Source organism: Vulpes vulpes, chromosome 4 (genome assembly GCF_048418805.1).
Source record: "Vulpes vulpes isolate BD-2025 chromosome 4, VulVul3, whole genome shotgun sequence".
Lineage (NCBI taxonomy): Eukaryota > Metazoa > Chordata > Mammalia > Carnivora > Canidae > Vulpes > Vulpes vulpes.
In genome coordinates this window covers 17078159-17096917 of record NC_132783.1, presented here as the reverse complement: position 1 = coordinate 17096917, position 18759 = coordinate 17078159, and the positions used below count along the sequence as shown (strand labels likewise).

General features: G+C 38.5%; 1 protein-coding gene across 1 annotated transcript in view; it reads left to right on the top strand.

Annotated features, from left to right (window-relative positions):
* Window positions 1-17620, top strand: part of AFG2A (AFG2 AAA ATPase homolog A) — a 530081-nt gene extending 512461 nt beyond the window's left edge. Inside the window, exons 21-22 of the transcript XR_012000935.1 lie at window positions 15509-15626; window positions 16724-17620. The gene's annotated coding sequence lies outside the window, so the exon portion shown is untranslated. The remainder of the gene's footprint in view (window positions 1-15508; window positions 15627-16723) is intronic.
* The last annotated feature ends 1139 nt before the right edge of the window (window positions 17621-18759 follow it).

The window sequence follows — 18759 nt, the reverse complement described above, 5'->3', positions numbered from 1 at the left end:
TATGACTGAGGGTTATTACAAACCTCTGCTTAATTCATATTTTCCTCATTCCCTTACTGACTTGTCACTGTGCTTCTCTTTCTTCTCTTTGGCTCAGGAGCCCAATTTTCATGTCAGTATTCCATACAAGACACCAGAAACTGAAGCATCATTTCTAGAAGGTCACATTTAGAAAGCCAAGTCACTACTAAGGGAAAGCAAATTCTCTTTGGGCTGGTCCTTGGCTATTAGCAGAGCTAAGTTGATCATACCTGGCTGTCGTTAGATAGGTTATTACATGGGAGGGCAGGAGATAGGTTGACAGAGGCAAGACTTGGTTTTGGCAGAAATCTGAGGTAGCTGGGCTAATAAATAGACTTTGTGTCCTTTACGGATTTTAGAAAAAAAATACATTGCTCTTTTGCAGGCATCTAGGATCTCCTGGTCCACAGCTGAAAAGGCAGGCCCAAAGAGCTAATGGTCAGGAAAATCAGTTTCAGCTTTAAGCCTGTGCTTAACCAGGACTTGTAGTGTTAAGGCGATTAGTGCTGAGATAGTGAAATCTCATTGTAACCCATTGTCCAGAGATGAGAAAACACCCATATTATTGGCTTCTAGTGTCACAATGAGAGAGCTCACTTTACACCATCGCATACTTGGGGGATGTGATTTGATCTGCAATATAACTGAGTCCCTGGAAAGGCCAGGTATGGATCTCATGTGGATTTTTACTGCATTTATTCCAAATTAAAGCAACAAAAATTAATAAGAACCTTTTATTGATTGTCAAAAGAGGAGTTAGTTGAGTGTCAGCACTGTATAAGCATGATCTCCTCAATTTACGTATGTGGCTTCTGAACAAAGCAGCATTACAACTAGTGTGTATGGGGGTGGGTAGAAGGTGCTCGTGTTTTAGAATTAGTGAATGGCAGCCAGAGAGCATAAATGGCAATGAAAACTTTCAGCTAATAGATTCACAGATGGGCTTTCTGCTGAAATGACTAACAACTGTTGTCAGATCAACAAGTAATAACTACAAAACACCTGCACGTTTCATATGTTTAAATTCACATTCATTAAAATAAATGATTGCTCATTTATATAACAGAAATTTAATTTTCATAATTTTCAGGATTCATACAAGGCTCGCATAGCCAAAGACTATAGTTGAATAACGTAAGTCTGTATCAGAATAAAAAATCAAATGCTAACCATTATCCACAGGTGGGAGGATAATTGAAAAATTATCAAACTGTTTAACCTTCTATTGGTAGGGTAATTTACATAAGTTGGAATACTCAAATTGATTAAAAGCATATGGCAAATAGAAACCTAAGTGATTTCTTTCTCTTTTTTAAAGATTTTATTTATTTATTTATTCATGAGACACAGAGAGAGAGAGAGGGAGAGAGAGGGGCAGAGACATAGGCAGAGAGAGAAGCAGGCTCCATGCAGGGAGCCCAACGTGGGACACGATCCCAGGACTCCAGGATCACGCCCTGAGCCGAAGGCAGGTACTCAACCACTGAGCCAACTAGGTGTCCCCGAAGGCAGACGTCCTGAAAGCTAAGTGATTTCATAAATCATGTTATTTGTCCAAGTATGGCATGCTTAGCAAATTTAATCAGGAAAGAAGTTATATAACAACAGATTTGCTTTGAAAATAAAAAACTGAAAACAATTTGTACATTTCTTATTTAAGTAACACTTTTCTATTTATTTAGTCATCAAGAAGGGCATATACTGACATTTGGTAGATATATAGCAAGAAAGGCATGTTCTGGGGCACCTGGGTGGGTTAGTGGTTGAGTGACTGCCTTTGGCTCAGGTTGTGATCCTGGGGTCCTGGGATCGGGTCCCGCATCAGTGTCCCCAAAGGGAGTCTGCTTCTCCCTCTGCCTATGTCTCTGCCTCTCTCTGTGAGTCTCTCATGAATGAATAAATAAAATATTTTTTAAAAATGCATATTCTGCAAAGTAGGGTATTTTGTACACTTCTAGTCTTTACCAGCTGTCTGATTTATTGCACATTATTTGACGTTGTTTGGTAGAGCCAATGATGAATGGTCTGTCAGTAACTTTATGAAAATGCCTGCAGGAGATAGGAACTGAGACTAGATTCGGTGAATCTCAGATGTTGGGGTGCCACAAAAATTACCTGGGAAGCTTGTTCAAAATACAGATTTCCTGGCCCTGGAGCATCTGTATTTTGACCCATCTCATTGAGGCGATTCTGGTGTGCACCAGAACTTATGAAATACTTACTTAGGTGACCTACAAGATTTGTTTCAACTCTAAAGGTACATGAGCTTATAAAACAGGCATATTTGTGTCTTGAAATATCTTAAGATACGGAAGCTCGATCAAAAAAACCCCACCAAACTTATTTTGAAAGTCTCTTATAAAGGAAACCAATGTTTTTGTCACTTTTCTTTGTTCCCGGTCGTCTGCCCACTGACTTTGTGTCACCCTTCACAGCCTGCGTTTGTCCTGCTTACTTGGGATTCCCAGGCATTACACAAAGTTTGAGGGCATATGAGATAAGCTTTATAGAATGGTTCAGAGTTTGAGGGCTCAACCCCTCTCCCCTCTGTTGTGTCAGCCCACCACCTACAAAGGGATGAGGCTAATCCACTGGCAGCTAATCAGAAAGTTTTTTTGTGAAACAAAGAAAGTCCTCCTTGCTTTTGAAAGCTTTGGTTCCCCCTTGCTTAGACCTAGTTACAGACTGCTGGGGATTCGAATCCTAGAGACCTCAGGAGGCTGAGGGAGGGGCCAAGTCTGAGCAAATCCAGACTGTCCTGCCAAAGCCCACATGGAATGAGATACAGTCCCTCCATTCGCTCTTTTCCAGAGGGCAAGGGCCAGTTTTCTGTATTAGTGGAAATCAAATCTGTAAGACATGGCAGTGAAAAATCAGATTCCAGGAAGGAGGGTCCAATGCTATTTAAGAAAATGAGCTTTTTCTAATTTCACCTTCTATTGCCCAGGCAATAAGGATACCACCCCGAGGAAGCTAACAGTGTCAGGAAAGAAATTCTTTCATGAATCTTGGAGAGGAGAATATTCCATTTTGTCATGTTGAATGTGTCTTTGCCACACAAGTAAGTTATACAGATTTGCCAGTAAGGAACAATGTTGCTGTTAGTTTTTAAAATTGTTGGTGTACAGTAACTTATGTAGAGTTGGTGGCTTAAAAAGACAAATAGCCGATTCCGCACAGACTCAGCTTGAACATTAAATCGCTCACACTATGCCATCTTCTTTCCTCATCTCCATCACAGTATACTGTTCACCTTTTATGGCCTTTCTCTTAAAGCATTAGGGAATGTCATATGGTGGAAATCTTTTATGCAGAAAGTCAGGTTCCCAGAAAGCAAAATCATGCCTGTCTATGTGTACGCATACATTTCAGAGGCAGGGAGGAAAACAAAGCTGAAGTTTGTTTGCTAAGAGAGGATTATGTTAGCTAAGTTTATTATCTTAATTTCTGCACCTGACTATGTCATCAACGAGTTGGACTGATTAAACTTATAAGAACACTCATTATAGAAAGGAAATAAGTCTAGCCTGTGGTTGCTCAGCTAATGAATAGGGAAAACGGGATAATTTCAAACTGGGGAAAGAAGAATGTATATAACAAGTATGCTAGACTATATAAAAGATCTGAAGTCCCTACCACGGTCAGCCCACGTACCTAAAACATTATTTTATTCTTTAATTGACTTTTGTGGGACATGAAGCCTTAGACTGAATGTGCTAGGTAGGATATTAAATGAAGTAAAATTTCATAAATTTAAACTAAGAAAGAATATGAGATAGTAAAATGTATTTTAGAAAAATATTTTAAGGTATATTTAAAAAATAGATAAACCTGACTGTAAAAAAACAAAATGTTTTAATGATTCTTAGACGGGAGCCAAAACACGTTGGACTGATTTTATTAACCTGGGAGTCCTCCATCCTCTGCACCTTGTTTAGAATCATTGCCAGGTGAATGGTGGTTCCTAACCGAGGGGGAGCCGACATACTTACAGTTGGGTGGGGCAGGAAACAAGACTGGGAAACACTGAGCCAGATTGTAAGGCCTTAAGCATCTTCCAGACAATTTTATTTATATCATTCAATTTCTTTATATTTGATACAAAGGTAGGCTTCACTCTGCTGCTGAACTCAAAAACAGTTAACGGATGATTGGAATTATAGATAATGAAGTTTTAGTTACAATTTTTTTTTCTGTTTTAGAAGCACATGTAGATATGAAATAATGTACAAAATGTAGAAAAGTAAAATAGTGGAAGGGACATTTCATCTGTAATCCTACCACCGAGAGTCACCGCTGTCATTTTGGGTGTACATTTATTTATGGCAGCTAGTTTGAGATGAAGCACCTGAATTTTTCTGGGCTTCAGGGGAGTTTCCTGGATATGGGACTGTCAGTGCTAAAACTGATGACAAGGTTCCGGGCAAAGTGGGATGAGTTGGTCAGCCCAAAGTAGTCTCCAAAATGAGAGTAACGCAGCAACTGTTTCTTAGCCAGTCATCTCAGGCAACTCCTGGAAAAGAGAGAACAAGCTACTTGTTGTTTGAAGCTGCTAAATTTTGGCATGGTTTGGTTCTATCTATCCATTTATCTGTCTGTATTAAATTATACGTAGAATTTTGTGGCTAGATTTTAAAAATAACAGTATATTATGGGCATACTGTCATGCTTTAAAATAGTTCTCCACAACACCAGTTTTAATGGCTGCATGGAGTTCACTGAAGGGAGGCAGGGACCACAGTCTAACAACTCTCATATCATTGGACATTTATGTTGCTTCTCTCTCTCTCTCTCTCTTTTTTTTTTTTTTTTTTTTTTTTGGCTTTTCCAAGGAAAGCTACCCCAAATACCCTTATGGCGTAATCTTTGCATTCAAACTCGGTGACTACTTCTTTAAGACTAATTCTTATAAGTGAGTCAAAAGGTATTATTTTGAAGGCTTTTGCCGAGTATTACCAAATTGTCCTTCTTAAATATTGTGCTAATTTACAGATCCACTGACTCTGTAAGAACGCGTATTTTGCAAACGCTGGTTTTGCCACAATAAAACAAGCTCCCAAACTCTGTCAACTTGACAAGTTAATGACACTTTCTTTTATTGTACAGTTAGTCTCATATACCATAGTGAGATCCCTCTGGTCAATTTAAGTTGTGCCATGAGAATATGTTCTGTGCAACAGCTCCTGATGTTTACGTAAGTTATTACTTAAGCCCTCAACATCATCAAATATTTATTTAACATCCACTATAGGTTAAGAATTGCAACCAGAGGCCCCAGTGCAACTTAGAATCTAAAGGGGAGAACAGAGGCAGCATTCTTTATCTTTGCCTTGGGAGTAATTTTAGTAACTTCCTTCTTTTCTTTCCTCTATATAATCAAATTACAGGAAAACTGTCCTGCGATTTAGAAAACTAAACATTTTACATCGTGAAATATAAAATACTTACGTAAAAGAGAACCATACATACGTAGGTGTGAATAAATGGTTAAAAATGGAATTTCTGTGTAACTACCAACAGATTCAAGAAATAGAACATTACCGACACCTGAAAAGCATCCCCCAGCCCTTTCTCATGTGTCTTTATGGAATTCCAATCCTCTTCCTGCTGCAGAATTGTAACTGTTATAACTCTATGGTGATCATTTTCTTTCTTTTCTCTCTTATTTTACCATTGTTTAGTTTTGCCGGCTTTTAGCTTTAGCTCAAGAAAGTCATAATGACTTATTCTACTGACTTGCTGTTTTTGTGCAACATATGTAAGATTCATCCATTTTATTGTGGGTACTTGTATAGTATTCCACACTATAAATATACCATAAATTTTAATGCATTCTACCATTGGTATATTTGGGTTGTTACCAATTTTTGGTCTTCAGGCCAGTTTAAAATTCATGATGTAAGGTAATAGGCTTCAGATGAGATGCACAAACAAATCTAATATTTAAAGGATTTAGTTCTTTTGTGATAAGTTTTTCCCTTCCAGTGCTTTCAGCTTTGATGATTTGCTTAAATTATAGTTTTGATTGTGAATCTTATTATCTTGAATCTTCTTTAGTTATAGCTGTTTAATGAAGGTTTTTTCCTTCCTACGTATGGAATTTTGTAGGAACAGGAAACACTCATAATGGTGGCCACCCTGCAACTGCTCGAGCTCTTTCCTTCTGCCACAGTTATTGTCCTCAGTGAAAAACTTGGAGTTTCTGAGAAATTGGTGGGTTCAGAAGTGGGTGGGGTTAAAGGAACTGACCTGGGAGAGAGAATAGATCCACCAAGTTGGAGATTTATTTAGATTAGAGAACGTCATATTTTAAGGAAGCAGTTGTCTTGTGGAAAGTTGGGGAGTCATCACTATGCAGAAAAATGGAATTCTTACCTGATTCAAACTGGGTTCAAATCTGTTTCCACCACCTTATGGTTACATGATGATGAGTGATTTACTCACTCAAGAATCTTTCATCTTTAGCAAAATCAGGATGATAAAACCTTTCCTAAAAAATTAGGGAGTGAATGCAAGTGGTTTAGAGGTATTTATGATTTGCAGTATAGCATGTTGATAATATTCAGCTGTTGGCCTTTAAAAATAACTTTTAAAGTTTAAGGAATTGTAAATATAAAAATGGCATATAAGAAATGATATAAAATGTAGATGAAAAGAATTTAATTTGGGCTTAAATTCTGATTAAGAATGTGAAAGTATTTTAAAAATCTCTTATGTTGGGGCACCTGTGTGGCTCAGTGGTTGAACATCTGCCTTTGGCTCAGGTCATGATCCTGGGATCCTCGAATTGAGTCCTGCATCAGGCTTCCCTAGGAACATGCTTCTCCCTCTGCCTGTGTCTCTGCCTCTCTCTCTCTGTCTCTCATGAATAAATAAATAAAATATTTAAAAAAATAAAATCTCTCATGTTGAGAAGACTATTGCTCTGTGTCCTTTTATTTTTGTCTCTTTGGGTTGAATATTGTATTTATCCTGATGTAACCTAATAATTCAGTGGGCAGATTCTTCACGAAATGGTTAAAATGGAAGATTAAAATATAGCATTGAATACAAAATTAGAACTTTGTATATAAAAGATAATATAATCTATCTTGCTATATATTTTTTTTAAAGATTTTATTTATTTATTCTTGAGAGATAGAAGGAGAGACAGAGCCAGAGACACAGGCAGAGGGAGAAGCCGGCTCCATGCACCGGGAGCCCGACGTGGGATTAGATCCCGGGTCTCCAGGATCGCGCCCTGGGCCAAAGGCAGGCGCCAAACCGCTGTGCCACCCAGGGATCCCTATCTTGTTATATTTGTTTCTTTCCCTCTCTTGAAAATATACATATTTCAAGATAGCCTTAAAATTTATGTAAAGTTATGATGGTAAGGGAAAAGTAATGTGAAATGTCTCAGATGTAAGTAGTTACATACAAGCAAAATCTTTATCCTTCTAATATGTTGGAAGATTACATGTAAGTTGATTATATTTATTTTATATCTTAATCTTTCATGAATGGAAACAAACTGGAGGTAATATTCATACTTAGAAATTCTTAACAGTTGGAATGAAAGAACCAGTTTCACGCTTAACTTACAAATATATGGTTTTTGGTAAAAAAAAAAAAAGTGAGAGATAAATATCAATGAGACAATGTAATATCTGGGATTTTGCTTTTGTTTAAGATTTTATTTGGTTATTTGAGGGAGACAGAGCATACATTAGGGGGAAGTGGGGAAGATGGGAGGAGGTGAGAGGGGCAAAGTGGAATCTGCTTGGGATTCTCTCTCTCCCTCTCCCTGGGTCCCTCCCCCTGCTTGTGTATGTGCTCATGCATTCTCTCTCTCCCAAATGAATAAATAAGTCTTTAAAAATTTTTTCCATAATAAAATGTGAAAATAAGAGGATCAAACAAGATAATGAATTTATAGTATTACTTCCATTTCTAGTACAAAATGGATTTAATAAGTTTAACCTCCTCACTTGAGTGTATCTAGGCGAATGACACATCGGCGCTGAAGGAATGGCAGTTTTGATGGCTGGAGAGTAGAAATAGAAATACATCTTCTTATGTGCCAAGGACTGTGGTAGGTTTTAGGGATGCCAAGGTGGATAAGACTCGGTTCCTGTTTTTGAGGAGCTCTGGGCTAGTGGGAGAGAGAATGCATCACTGGGAGAGCATGGTAGCTTCGGGCCAGTAATGGGGTGAGGAGGCTTACTGTGGTATTCAGGAAGTGGGACAGGGTTGTGGAAAGAATGATGTATGGCTGTCAAAGCAAGCTCTGCCTGTTTTGGAATTTGCCTTTGAACCAGCTTCATGTCCAGCAAAGAGGGTGGGGAGATCTCTTTCCCTTTTAAAATGTGTTTTTTCTTGAGTCATGCAGCTTTAATTCTACAAATCAAGAATTCATGCTATTACTCTCAGTTTCCTTGGACAGCTACACTGTGGATTGAGCAGAAATTTGGGAGCTAGACCCCACATCACCCATGTCACCAAAGAGGTTCTTATCTCTGTATGAACCCCCCCCCAAAAAAAAAATCCAGTAAGAGCTAAAAAGAACCAGCCAAACTTCAGAGTAGGTGTCATATCTGGGCAGCATACCACATGCGTGGAGAAGCACAGTGGCTGACTTGATGTGCCACAAATGGACCACACTTTTGAGATGCTGAGTGCTGTTCAGATGCATGGCAAATACAGTTGAACGTTGATGTGTTTTTGAGAGGACAAACAACAGAAACTGGGAGACTCAGCGGGTGTTCATTCTGATCCACAAACTACTGGTCTTAGGGCCCTTTTCAAAGTGTATGAGCAGGTTCAATAGCTGGGTTGTGGCCCTGTGTTTAATTTAGTTTCCTTTGACTTCTGTTCACCTTTAGCCAGCTGCTCAGGTTCCCAACAGGGGAGTTAGAGGAGGATGGGCCTTTAAATCATGATGCAGACTGCATCTTCACCACATGGGGTATATTTTTGTGGTTAAGTAGTTTTTTTTTAACTGTCTCTTCCAAAGTTAGGGATAACAAAGAACAAAGAACAATTTCTAAATTTTATCGGGTTCAGTTTCTAATGGATTCTTGATGGAAAAATCTGTCACGTGGGATCTATGTCCAATGAACTTGGCAGGAAGATTGACGTGAATCAGAGACCATTCCCATGAGACTCACTAAACTTATTTCAGATGGTCTCCATTATGCAGGGTATGCCACTAAGAGGCTTCGTAAACTGAGGATGACAACGTCTGTCTTATTGGAGGCTTACAGGACATATATAGAGAGAACATTCAACACAATGCCTTATGCAAAAGCAACATTTGTTACTAATATATTAGGAAACTGATGTGGTCTTCACTATTGGTAAGGATAGGCAAGGCTTATGAATACCTCTCGGATAAACACCTGATAAAACTAGCCAAAAGGCTAGAGAGAAGGTGTACAACTGGGCAATTGTGCTGATACTTAGTTGGCTTTCTGTTTGAGTTGAATGGACTCAGTCTTGTTGGTGGGTCTCCCAAAATGTGAACCAAAGGCTTGGTTTCTGTTCCTTTTTTATCTCTCTCTTTTGGTGCTGTTGCGTGGTGCTATAGTCCAGTAGAAGTCCTTGATGATTCCAGCTGTTGATGAATATCCGGTGTATGACAGTGCTCATATATGAACTTGGTCTTTGGTGGGTCCTTGTCTCCTCAATAGAGAACATTGTGCTGACTCTAAAAAAGTCCAATAATACCTCAACACAGATACCGAGCTTCCACAGGATCCATAATATTTTGGATTTTGCAGGCTACAGTCTCTGTCACATGTTCTTTCTTTCTTTCTTTCTTTCTTTCTTTCTTTCTTTCTTTCTTTCTTCTTTCTTTCTTTCTTTCTTTCTTTCTTTCTTTCTTTCTTTCTTTCTTCTTTCTTTCTTTCTTTCTTTCTTTCTTTCTTTCTTTCTTCTTTCTTCTGTTTTTAAAGAATGCTTTAAAAATGTAAAAATCATTCTCTGGGGGGTAGGGAGTGGAGAGATAGTAGGAGGGATGTAATGTATAAAATTGAGGCCAGAGACCCTAGGGCTGTAATTTGCCTACCCCTGTATGACATCACATTGGTACATAATAAAAAAAAAAAAACATGATCTTGTGATGTGAGCCTTGAGGAATCAGAATGGGCTGACTGATTTCCCATTCCTGAGTCATTCTTTTGGTGATGGGGAGTTGAATTGGTCAAGACACTACCCAATCCCCCTTTGTAGCCATATTACTAGGGAGTAAACTTAAGGTGATTATAAATTTCTCTACTAGACAGAACTTCATTAGTAAGTGTCATGAGCCCTGTGGTAACAATTTGTGAAGTCCTTCGAGGTGAAAGGCAAAATCATAAATATTAATTATAGCCATTGTTTTGATGAAAGAAGGATTACGGAGGTACAGAAGCCTCTAAGTCTACCTATTAAACTGTACTCCAGCTCTTAAGTTCTTGAATGTAGGGGCTGAATTATATTAGAAAAAAACTCCATGGGATTCTTCTGTGGTCTGCAGTCTAATAAAAGGCCAACTTTTCATATGACATTATTTTAAAACACTTTCCAAAGCTTTCAGAGTCATTTTCATGAGAAAAAAAAATTCAAGAAAGACACATTTTAAGCTATTAGTGCTTTTCATCAGGAATGCAGTAATAGAGTCAGGTTATTGGTGTAAAGCCCCAGACTTCAGTATTAAAATGAACCCCATCTATAAGGTAAATTTTTAAAGAGGTATAAAATACACTTGAGGCTCTTTGAACTAGTTATGAAAAAGAAGAAAAAAAAACCTTGAATAAACATATTTTTCATATTTTATATGTGTTACTATGGAGAAAAATAATTAGAAAGTTACTGAGTGACTTCATTTAGATCAAAATGTTTCTTTTATGCTTTGCTACACTAGCCAAAAAGCCATGAACCCCTGGGGAAGGTGCTGATTATTTACCGTCCTTATAAATGTCATCTTTTAAAGTGCCAAGTGCTTGAAAAAGAAAAGGGATGATGTGTCAAGAAAACTTATTTTGAAATAAAGGGTCATGACAAAATTAGAAGTATATCGGTGGGTGATTATGTTTTAATTTGTACATAGACTTGTAAAAAGAGTGGGCCAAAGGTTTGGTTCTCTAGTATTGTTTTCTTATAAAAGTAAAATTATGAAATATGGAAAATTATTTTTAAAAATCATGTCCCAACACCCAGAAAAAAAAAAGCCATCATTGCAGTGTTTTCTCTATCCATCTCTTTTTAACACAATTAGTTAGTACATGAATATTGTATTGTAACTAGGGTTTTTTTTTTTTTCTGCTTAATGTATCAGATCCTCTTTGTGTGCTATCCATTCATTTAACTTTTATTGAAAGTTATACTTTGGTAAGATCATTTTAATGACCACACAATTTTGAGTTTATGAATATACTATAGTTTACTTAACCAGTATATTTGGCTGTAGTGACAGAAACTGATTCCAAAAATATTATCCAAAAAAGGGAATTTGGTGGCTCTTGATATACAGAAAGAAGTAGGGCTGGCTTCAGAGTCACCTGGATCCAGTATCAGGACTGTCTTTCCATTTCTCTGCCTTAAGTCTTGGCTTCTTTTGTTGTCACTCACTCTCTGTCACTTCAGATGGCTTCTTGAATGCAGATGGCCACAGGCAGCTCCAGAGTTTTAAGGGCAATACCTAGGGAAAGCTTAGCAATGGCAAAGGAAAGGAGCTCTTTCTTCTACCTTCAGTTTGGGGAATCTCTGGAAAAGAGAAGTCTAGAAAGGCTCACCTTTAGGCAGTTACTCATTCCTGGGCCAATTTCTAGGGCCAGCAGGCATTACTCCAATTGCATGGGTTTTGGTCATGGACCTCCCTGTGGTCAAGGGGAGACATGAGATGTCAGCCAGAGACATGAGATGTATAGAAGGATTCAAATTGAGAGGAGGCACAGTTTTTCTTCTTAGGGACAGAGGGGAGGCTGGTCCCAGAGGATTGGAAAATATGGTGTTAAGCAGTTAAATATAAGCTTTGTCCATTATGTGAACTGCTACCAGTTTATGCAATTAAATGTTTATGTTTATAGCTAAATCTTGAGCAAAAGTTTAGAAATAAAGTTAAGTTGGTTTTTCCAGATATCTTTTGCGTCTGTTTTAAACTTCAGAGGATTAAAACAAAGTCTTAGAAGGATGGTACAACGTAAAAACTGAAGAGTTATAGCTTCCATGCTATTTAACTCCAAACCTTAAAAACGGAGTGTTCTAGCTTCTAAGTACTTGGCTGTATCTGCTTTTCCTTTTATTTAATAAATTGGTTTCAATTTCACCAGCTCCTATTTCCTGAATTAGGAACTTCCTGCATTAAGAAGTTCATTATCTAAATTACAACTTGCTATAATCATTCCATATACAAGCCAGCAAAACTTTAAGTTGTCCTAGGGTCTGAGAAAAACTGCTTTCATCTGTTCTCTCAATGGAATCAGGTTTGTACGTTGATGAAATGTATAACCCATTATTGCTCTCATCTTCCCCATATTATTAAGTGAAACATCTTTTAAGTAGTGGAAAAGCCTAGGAGGAAATTGGGTGAGTCCAAGAAGACTAGAAGAAGGGTGCTTTAGGAGAAAAGCATCACGTGATAAAGCATGCATTCCTTCCTACTTTCTCTCACCTCCAAAAAGCAACAGTGACCGCAGACCAACTACTGCTTTTTGCCACCAAACCTCCCTCAGGCAATTCTTCAAGCAGTAGCCATTCAAAAATCATCATCTTGTTTATTTTATTTTGCTGAGCCTTTTTTTGAACTTTTATGTATCTTTAACATATCACTTCATTGTTTATTTAGGCTAGAATGAATGTTTATGGCAGTGCAGAAGGAAAAACATAATTCATATCTGATTCTGTACATTATCAAGTACTGCATACAAAGATGCCCACTAATGAGTTCATTAAGTGTTAAATAATTAGGTAATTGGTGTTTTAAGTGTTTTGTAGTATGCAGGAATCCTTGATGCATTGTTATATAGACACCTAAGAGTGTTTCAGTGATGTTTGGGGAAATTGGTTGGGATTTTCAGCCACACTGGGAATACTTTATTATCCCTTCCATCAAAAATAATGGATTTATAGTTCCTGCCATCCAAAAATTAGCCAATCTGTTTTTGGAAAAGGATTAAACTTACTATGCAACATATTTTTTCAGGATGGGATAATGAAGCATTCCTGTATAAACTAAATTTGGATATTATTCTGATTAAACCACAGTGAATGCCTCATAACTGAAATATAGTGCATTTTAGTTACACAACTCTTCCTCCCCTGCCAAGTACCACCATTCTTTCCCCCAGATAATAAAATCTAGGAGAATTTAATGACTTCATTTTGCATAAGTTATTTGAGAGTAAAGTCAGCATGCTATTCACCTTTGCATATGAAGGGGATCACAATATGCCACCCCAAAAATGCCATGTTGGTATAAGGATTATTTTGAGCTAAAGGCAATTAAGAAACAGCAAACACAGGAGGAGCTCCTGCCCTCCCCCTGTCTGCCTAAAAGCCGGGTCTAAATTTCTCTCTCTCTCTTTTTTTAAGATTTTATTTACTTATTTGTCAGAGAGAGCACAAACGGGGAGCGGTAGGAAGAGGGAGAAGCAGGCTCCTTACTGAGCAAGGAGCCCCATGTGGGACTCAATCTCAGGACCTTGACAAGAGGCAAAGGCAGATGCTTATTAACTTACTGAGCCACCCAGGCATCTCTAAATTTCTCTTTTGTAAAGGAAATTTCCCCTTGTAAAGTTAGTCTTCTCTTCTGTGAGTCTCTTGAGATAGTTCTTATTAACTTGAGACATAGCACACCCTACTAAACAACCCTTATTTACCATGCACTTCCTAATCATCTTCCTAAAATATATCCCCATCCTCACCAGGGCTCCTTTTTTTCTTTGTCTGGTCTCCTCATCACCCTTTTTTAAAGTGGTATATAAGAACTGGGGTCTCTCTGGGGTTTTTTCATTTCTCTTCTATGAAGCCTTGCCCCCTGTCCCATGTACAGGAAAAAAAAAAAAAAAAAGAAACAAACAAACAAAAAAACCCTTTTCCTATTAATCTGTCTTTTGTCAGTTTAATTCACAGATTCCAGTCACTGAACCTAAAACACTAGAGGAAAGGTTTTTTTTTTTCCTCCCCTACACATAGCTTATGCTCAATGTATTATTTTTAAAGAGATAAAAATTGTTTTATTTAGTTGATCTTGATACCAGTTATGTATGCACTATCCTAAATGGAAATCTGGAAATTTTTATGCTAATTTTATCAAACGAATGGTCAAATTAGATAATTCAAACACTACAAATGGATTAGGTTTTATTTTTATTTATTTATTTATTTTGCTATATCTGGATTACTACCTCAAACTACAGATACGAATTGGAAGTTCAGGAATTAGGCTTTGTTTAAAAATTATGAGGAAATAGAGAGTTACCCCATCCTTGATGAGTAATAAAATGTGATTGATTTTAGAAATGCTTCTTTGGTACTTGGGAGAAGTATAGGGCTTAAAAGAGGTGATTTCCCAAAAGTCAGAAAAAAATGTGAGATTAAAACCTTAGTAAGGTTTTGGAGGGGATTTATGATGGGAAGATAGATGGGGAACAGAGTTGGGTGGGGACTTGGAGCTTGATAGAACATGGTGGGTTTAGAGATGGCATGAGGAAGCCATGGAACAGGGCATTGCTTATGGGGGCTGAGCTGGAGCTCTATCCTCAGAGAAGGAGATAAAGGGGTGGAACTGAGTGGAATCCAAGGAATCCACAGAGTTGTGATTTTGGTGTCTGCAAGGAAGATGATTTCAGTCAGAATCAACAGGTGGACCTGAACGGAGGAACAGTTTTCCTTCACTCCTTCCCTATTCACCCCCAACCCTGAGGCCATGAGTACCGACTGAACTATCACTCCTTAGGAAGTAGATTTGAAGGTGAACCAGAGTGGGAATTGAACAAAATCCTTAAAATCCTAATCTGTGTCCATCTAGGTCAAGTTTAATAAGCCCAAATTCCTGGAAATTACCCAATTTGTATTTTTTTTAAAGAATTTTATTTTTTTGAGAGAGAGAGAGCAAGAGAGAGAGAGAGAGAGAGAATATGAGGGGGAAAGGGGTAGAAGGAGAAGCAGACTTCTCGCTGAGCAAGGAGCCGGATGTGGGGCTCAATCCCAGGATCCTGGGATCATGACCTGAACTGAAGACAGACAACCTGCTCAGCCACCTAGATGTCCCTGTAGCCTTTGATATTACCTCAGTATTCAGAGTTTACTTTAAGTCAGTGACCACATGTATGTATTCTAGAGCACAGAGGACAGGAGTAACTACTCTATCGGAATAAGAGTATTTCAGGGACTTGGTCTCTGGAGGAGAAACCCCAATTCTTGAGAAACCCCAATTCTTGAGGTAACTAAAAGTAGACATTCAGAAGATCAGGGCTTCTTCACAGAAGCCTTAAGGACTACAAATAACATGGGTTCTGTTTTTCAGGCAACAAGACTATCAACTCTGAGATTTAAATAAAGGCTGAATTTATCTCTTTTAGCAAGGAATATTGGAACATGGTTTACCTAAGGATTGCTTGATCAAGATTTATATACTTTTCTGGGTGAGTACAGAGGGCTTGTTCTAACAGAAGGGAGAAAACTTTTTATTAGCTCTAACAGGATTGGGGGATAATGTGAATTGGCCCTTGTACCAAAGCTGGGCTGCTTTAGCCTACTCAACTTAAAGCTGTTTCATTTTGGCGTATAATCCCGGATAGGATTTCAAAAATCCCAGTTCCTCAAGGTCCATGATTTAAACAATAAGGTTTCTTAGGACTGTCCCTGATGCTCACCAGCAGAAGCAGTTTTATAGTTTTGGCCATATTCAATCAGGCAAATCAAGAAATAATTAGAATTATGTGGTCTAGCCATGTTAATTGATCAAATTAACTGGAAAATACTTTAATCTCTTATGTATTTATTTTGTATTGTAAAGACTCAACCTTTAGCAAACTAATACTCTTTTGTTAAGAGTATTAAGAATGGAGAGTCTAAAAGAGGTTGTGTGTCCCAGGAGTATTAACCATGGGTTATGGTGTCTGAGCCAGGGGGATTCCAAAATATGTTAGAACAGTCTGTTCCATTTCACAAACATTTGTTAAGCACATGATAGTGAAATCATATGTACCGTTGTTATGTGCCAGTATGCCCATTACTTTATGTAATCTCTAAATCTCAACAATCCTGCAAGAAGGTAAGGGTGTTACTATTACCATTTTACAAATGAGAAATCTGGGGCTTAGTTAACCTGCCCAAGGTCATCCAAATGGTAAATGACTGTATCAGAAATTTAACAGGGTATTTCTTTTTTTTTTTTTTTTATTTATGATAGTCACAGAGAGAGAGAGAGAGAGGCAGAGACATAGGCAGAGGGAGAAGCAGGCTCCATGCACCGGGAGCCGGATGTGGGATTCGATCCTGGGTCTCCAGGATCGCGCCCTGGGCCAAAGGCAGGCGCCAAACCGCTGCGCCACCCAGGGATCCCAACAGGGTATTTCTGATTTCAGATTCTGTGGTCAAACCGCTAGACCTTGCCCCTTACCTTTCTTACTCTCTTTGTGAATCTATTACAAGTTAGTGCCAGGACTGCCATAGGTTTATTTCAAGTAGTGCATTTTTGCACAGGACAAATGATTACTAAGAGAATATCACTTTCCAGTTTAGGACTCCTACAGGATGCATACTGTGTCTTCCATAACTAGTAGTAGCTCATGGGATGAACTCCTGTCAACAAAATCACCAAGCACTACGTCACCACCTATCCTTCGGGTAAGAAGGAATAATACTATTCAGGCTCAACCTGTGGACAAGATGAAATATTGGTAAATGCTTTCCCTCCATGGTTTTTATTCTTTATGCTGACTTTTGTTTCCTCTCCTCTACCCATATTTTCAAATCCAATAGTGCTTCCTATCTGGACAAGAATCACCAATTGTAATAATCCATATTCAGGTTGACTAAGTGCATTAATAAATATGTTGTCTTCTTTTCAAAGGACAAACAAAAGCAAGGGACAACAATGGCTAATATAGAGAAAGCAACTATTAGCAGCACAGAGACCGTTAGGTGCTCATTAGTCATAAGTATCTAACTTTTTTAATATACTTGATACTGAAGGATAGTAGAATATGCCTCCTGGAAATATGCTGTTTGGGGATATGGATTATTTTGAGCTAAAGGCACTAAAAACCAGCATGTGCAAGAAGGGCACTCTGATCTCCCCTTTACTTCCTGAAAGCTGGAGATAAAACTCCCCTGGGAAAGATGCCTTCCTGGGACTAGGAGGAAAGGAATATTCTTATCACCAGAGACAGGGAGTGGAGGCTGGGAGAAATCTGTAAAAACAGATCTTGTTAAAGTAACTCCTATCTGGGCAGCCCGGGTGGCTTAGCAGTTTGGTGCCTCCCTCAGCCCAGGGCATGATCCTGGAGACCCAGGATCGAGTCCCATGTCAGGCTTCCAGCATGGAGCCTGCTTCTCCCTCCGCCTGTGTCTCTGCCTCTCTCTGTCTCTGTGTCTCTCATGAATAAATAAATAAAATCTTAAAAAAAAAAAACCCACAAACTCCTATCTTCCTTTAGTCTCTCCATGGGTTTTTAGTTACTTTTCCACAATTGCATCTCTTTATTCAACCTCATATATATGCACTTGCTACTTCTTTGCGTTTTCATTTCCTTATGATGGCTCCTGTGTCCAGTAAAACTTATATTAAACACATCTGCTTTTCTCCTGTCAATATTTCTTATGTCCATTTAATTCTCAGGCCCAGCCAGAGACTCTAAGAGGGTAGAGGTTAAGTTTCTCTTCCCCTACAGTACCTGGAGTACTATGTTCCACCTTGCAAAGTGAAACAATAGAATCCACTTCCCACCCTCAAGAAGCCTATATTTCAATGCCGGAGCCAGGCAAGTCAACAGTGGCACAGCAGGAGCATCACTGGAGTCATGCATGAGTACCCAGAGCACAGAGGGAGGTGATTGGGGGTGAGTGTGCATCAGTGTCCTGGAAGCAGTAGCTTCCTCTTGCCGAGCCATCATATTCTGTGAGGTCGGCATTATTTAAACTGTGAAATGTGCAGGTCAAATAGCTCTCACAGCTTTCAACTGTTGGGCAACCTCAGTTGAAGTAGGTTGTTGAATCAGCACGTCCATGTGATCTTGCAGGTGTGTGTATGTCCTTGAGCACAGGAGTGGAGATGAGAGTTATTATTCTCCTAAATGTCAAGGGAGTCAACAGCATCACAGTAGAAGTTTCCAGAGATCCTTGCCAGTGCCACGGTAAGGATGGAAGGGTAGAGTAGTGATTTTAAAGAAACTTCCAATAAATTAGGATTGGGGTTACGGTGAACCTGCTTCTGGCTTCTGAAGAATCATATTAATGACTCCTATGGAATTTGGAGGAAAAGGAAATGGCTTTCATCAGGTCATCAATTCCACTTTTTGTAGGGGACTGTTTTTTATGGTTCAGGCTATCCATACATTCTGATGATGTTTATTTTTAATTCCTTTGATGGTGTGTCTCTTGATTATTTAATGGATGGCTTTTAATTTCTTTGAACATAGTCTTATTAGTATGTAATTCCTTGCATTTTGCATAATTAATTCAAAGATCGGAGTGATTCAGGGATCAATCCATGATTAAGATATTGTCACATTCAGGGCCAGAAACTGAATCTGTCCAGTTCATATTCTTACT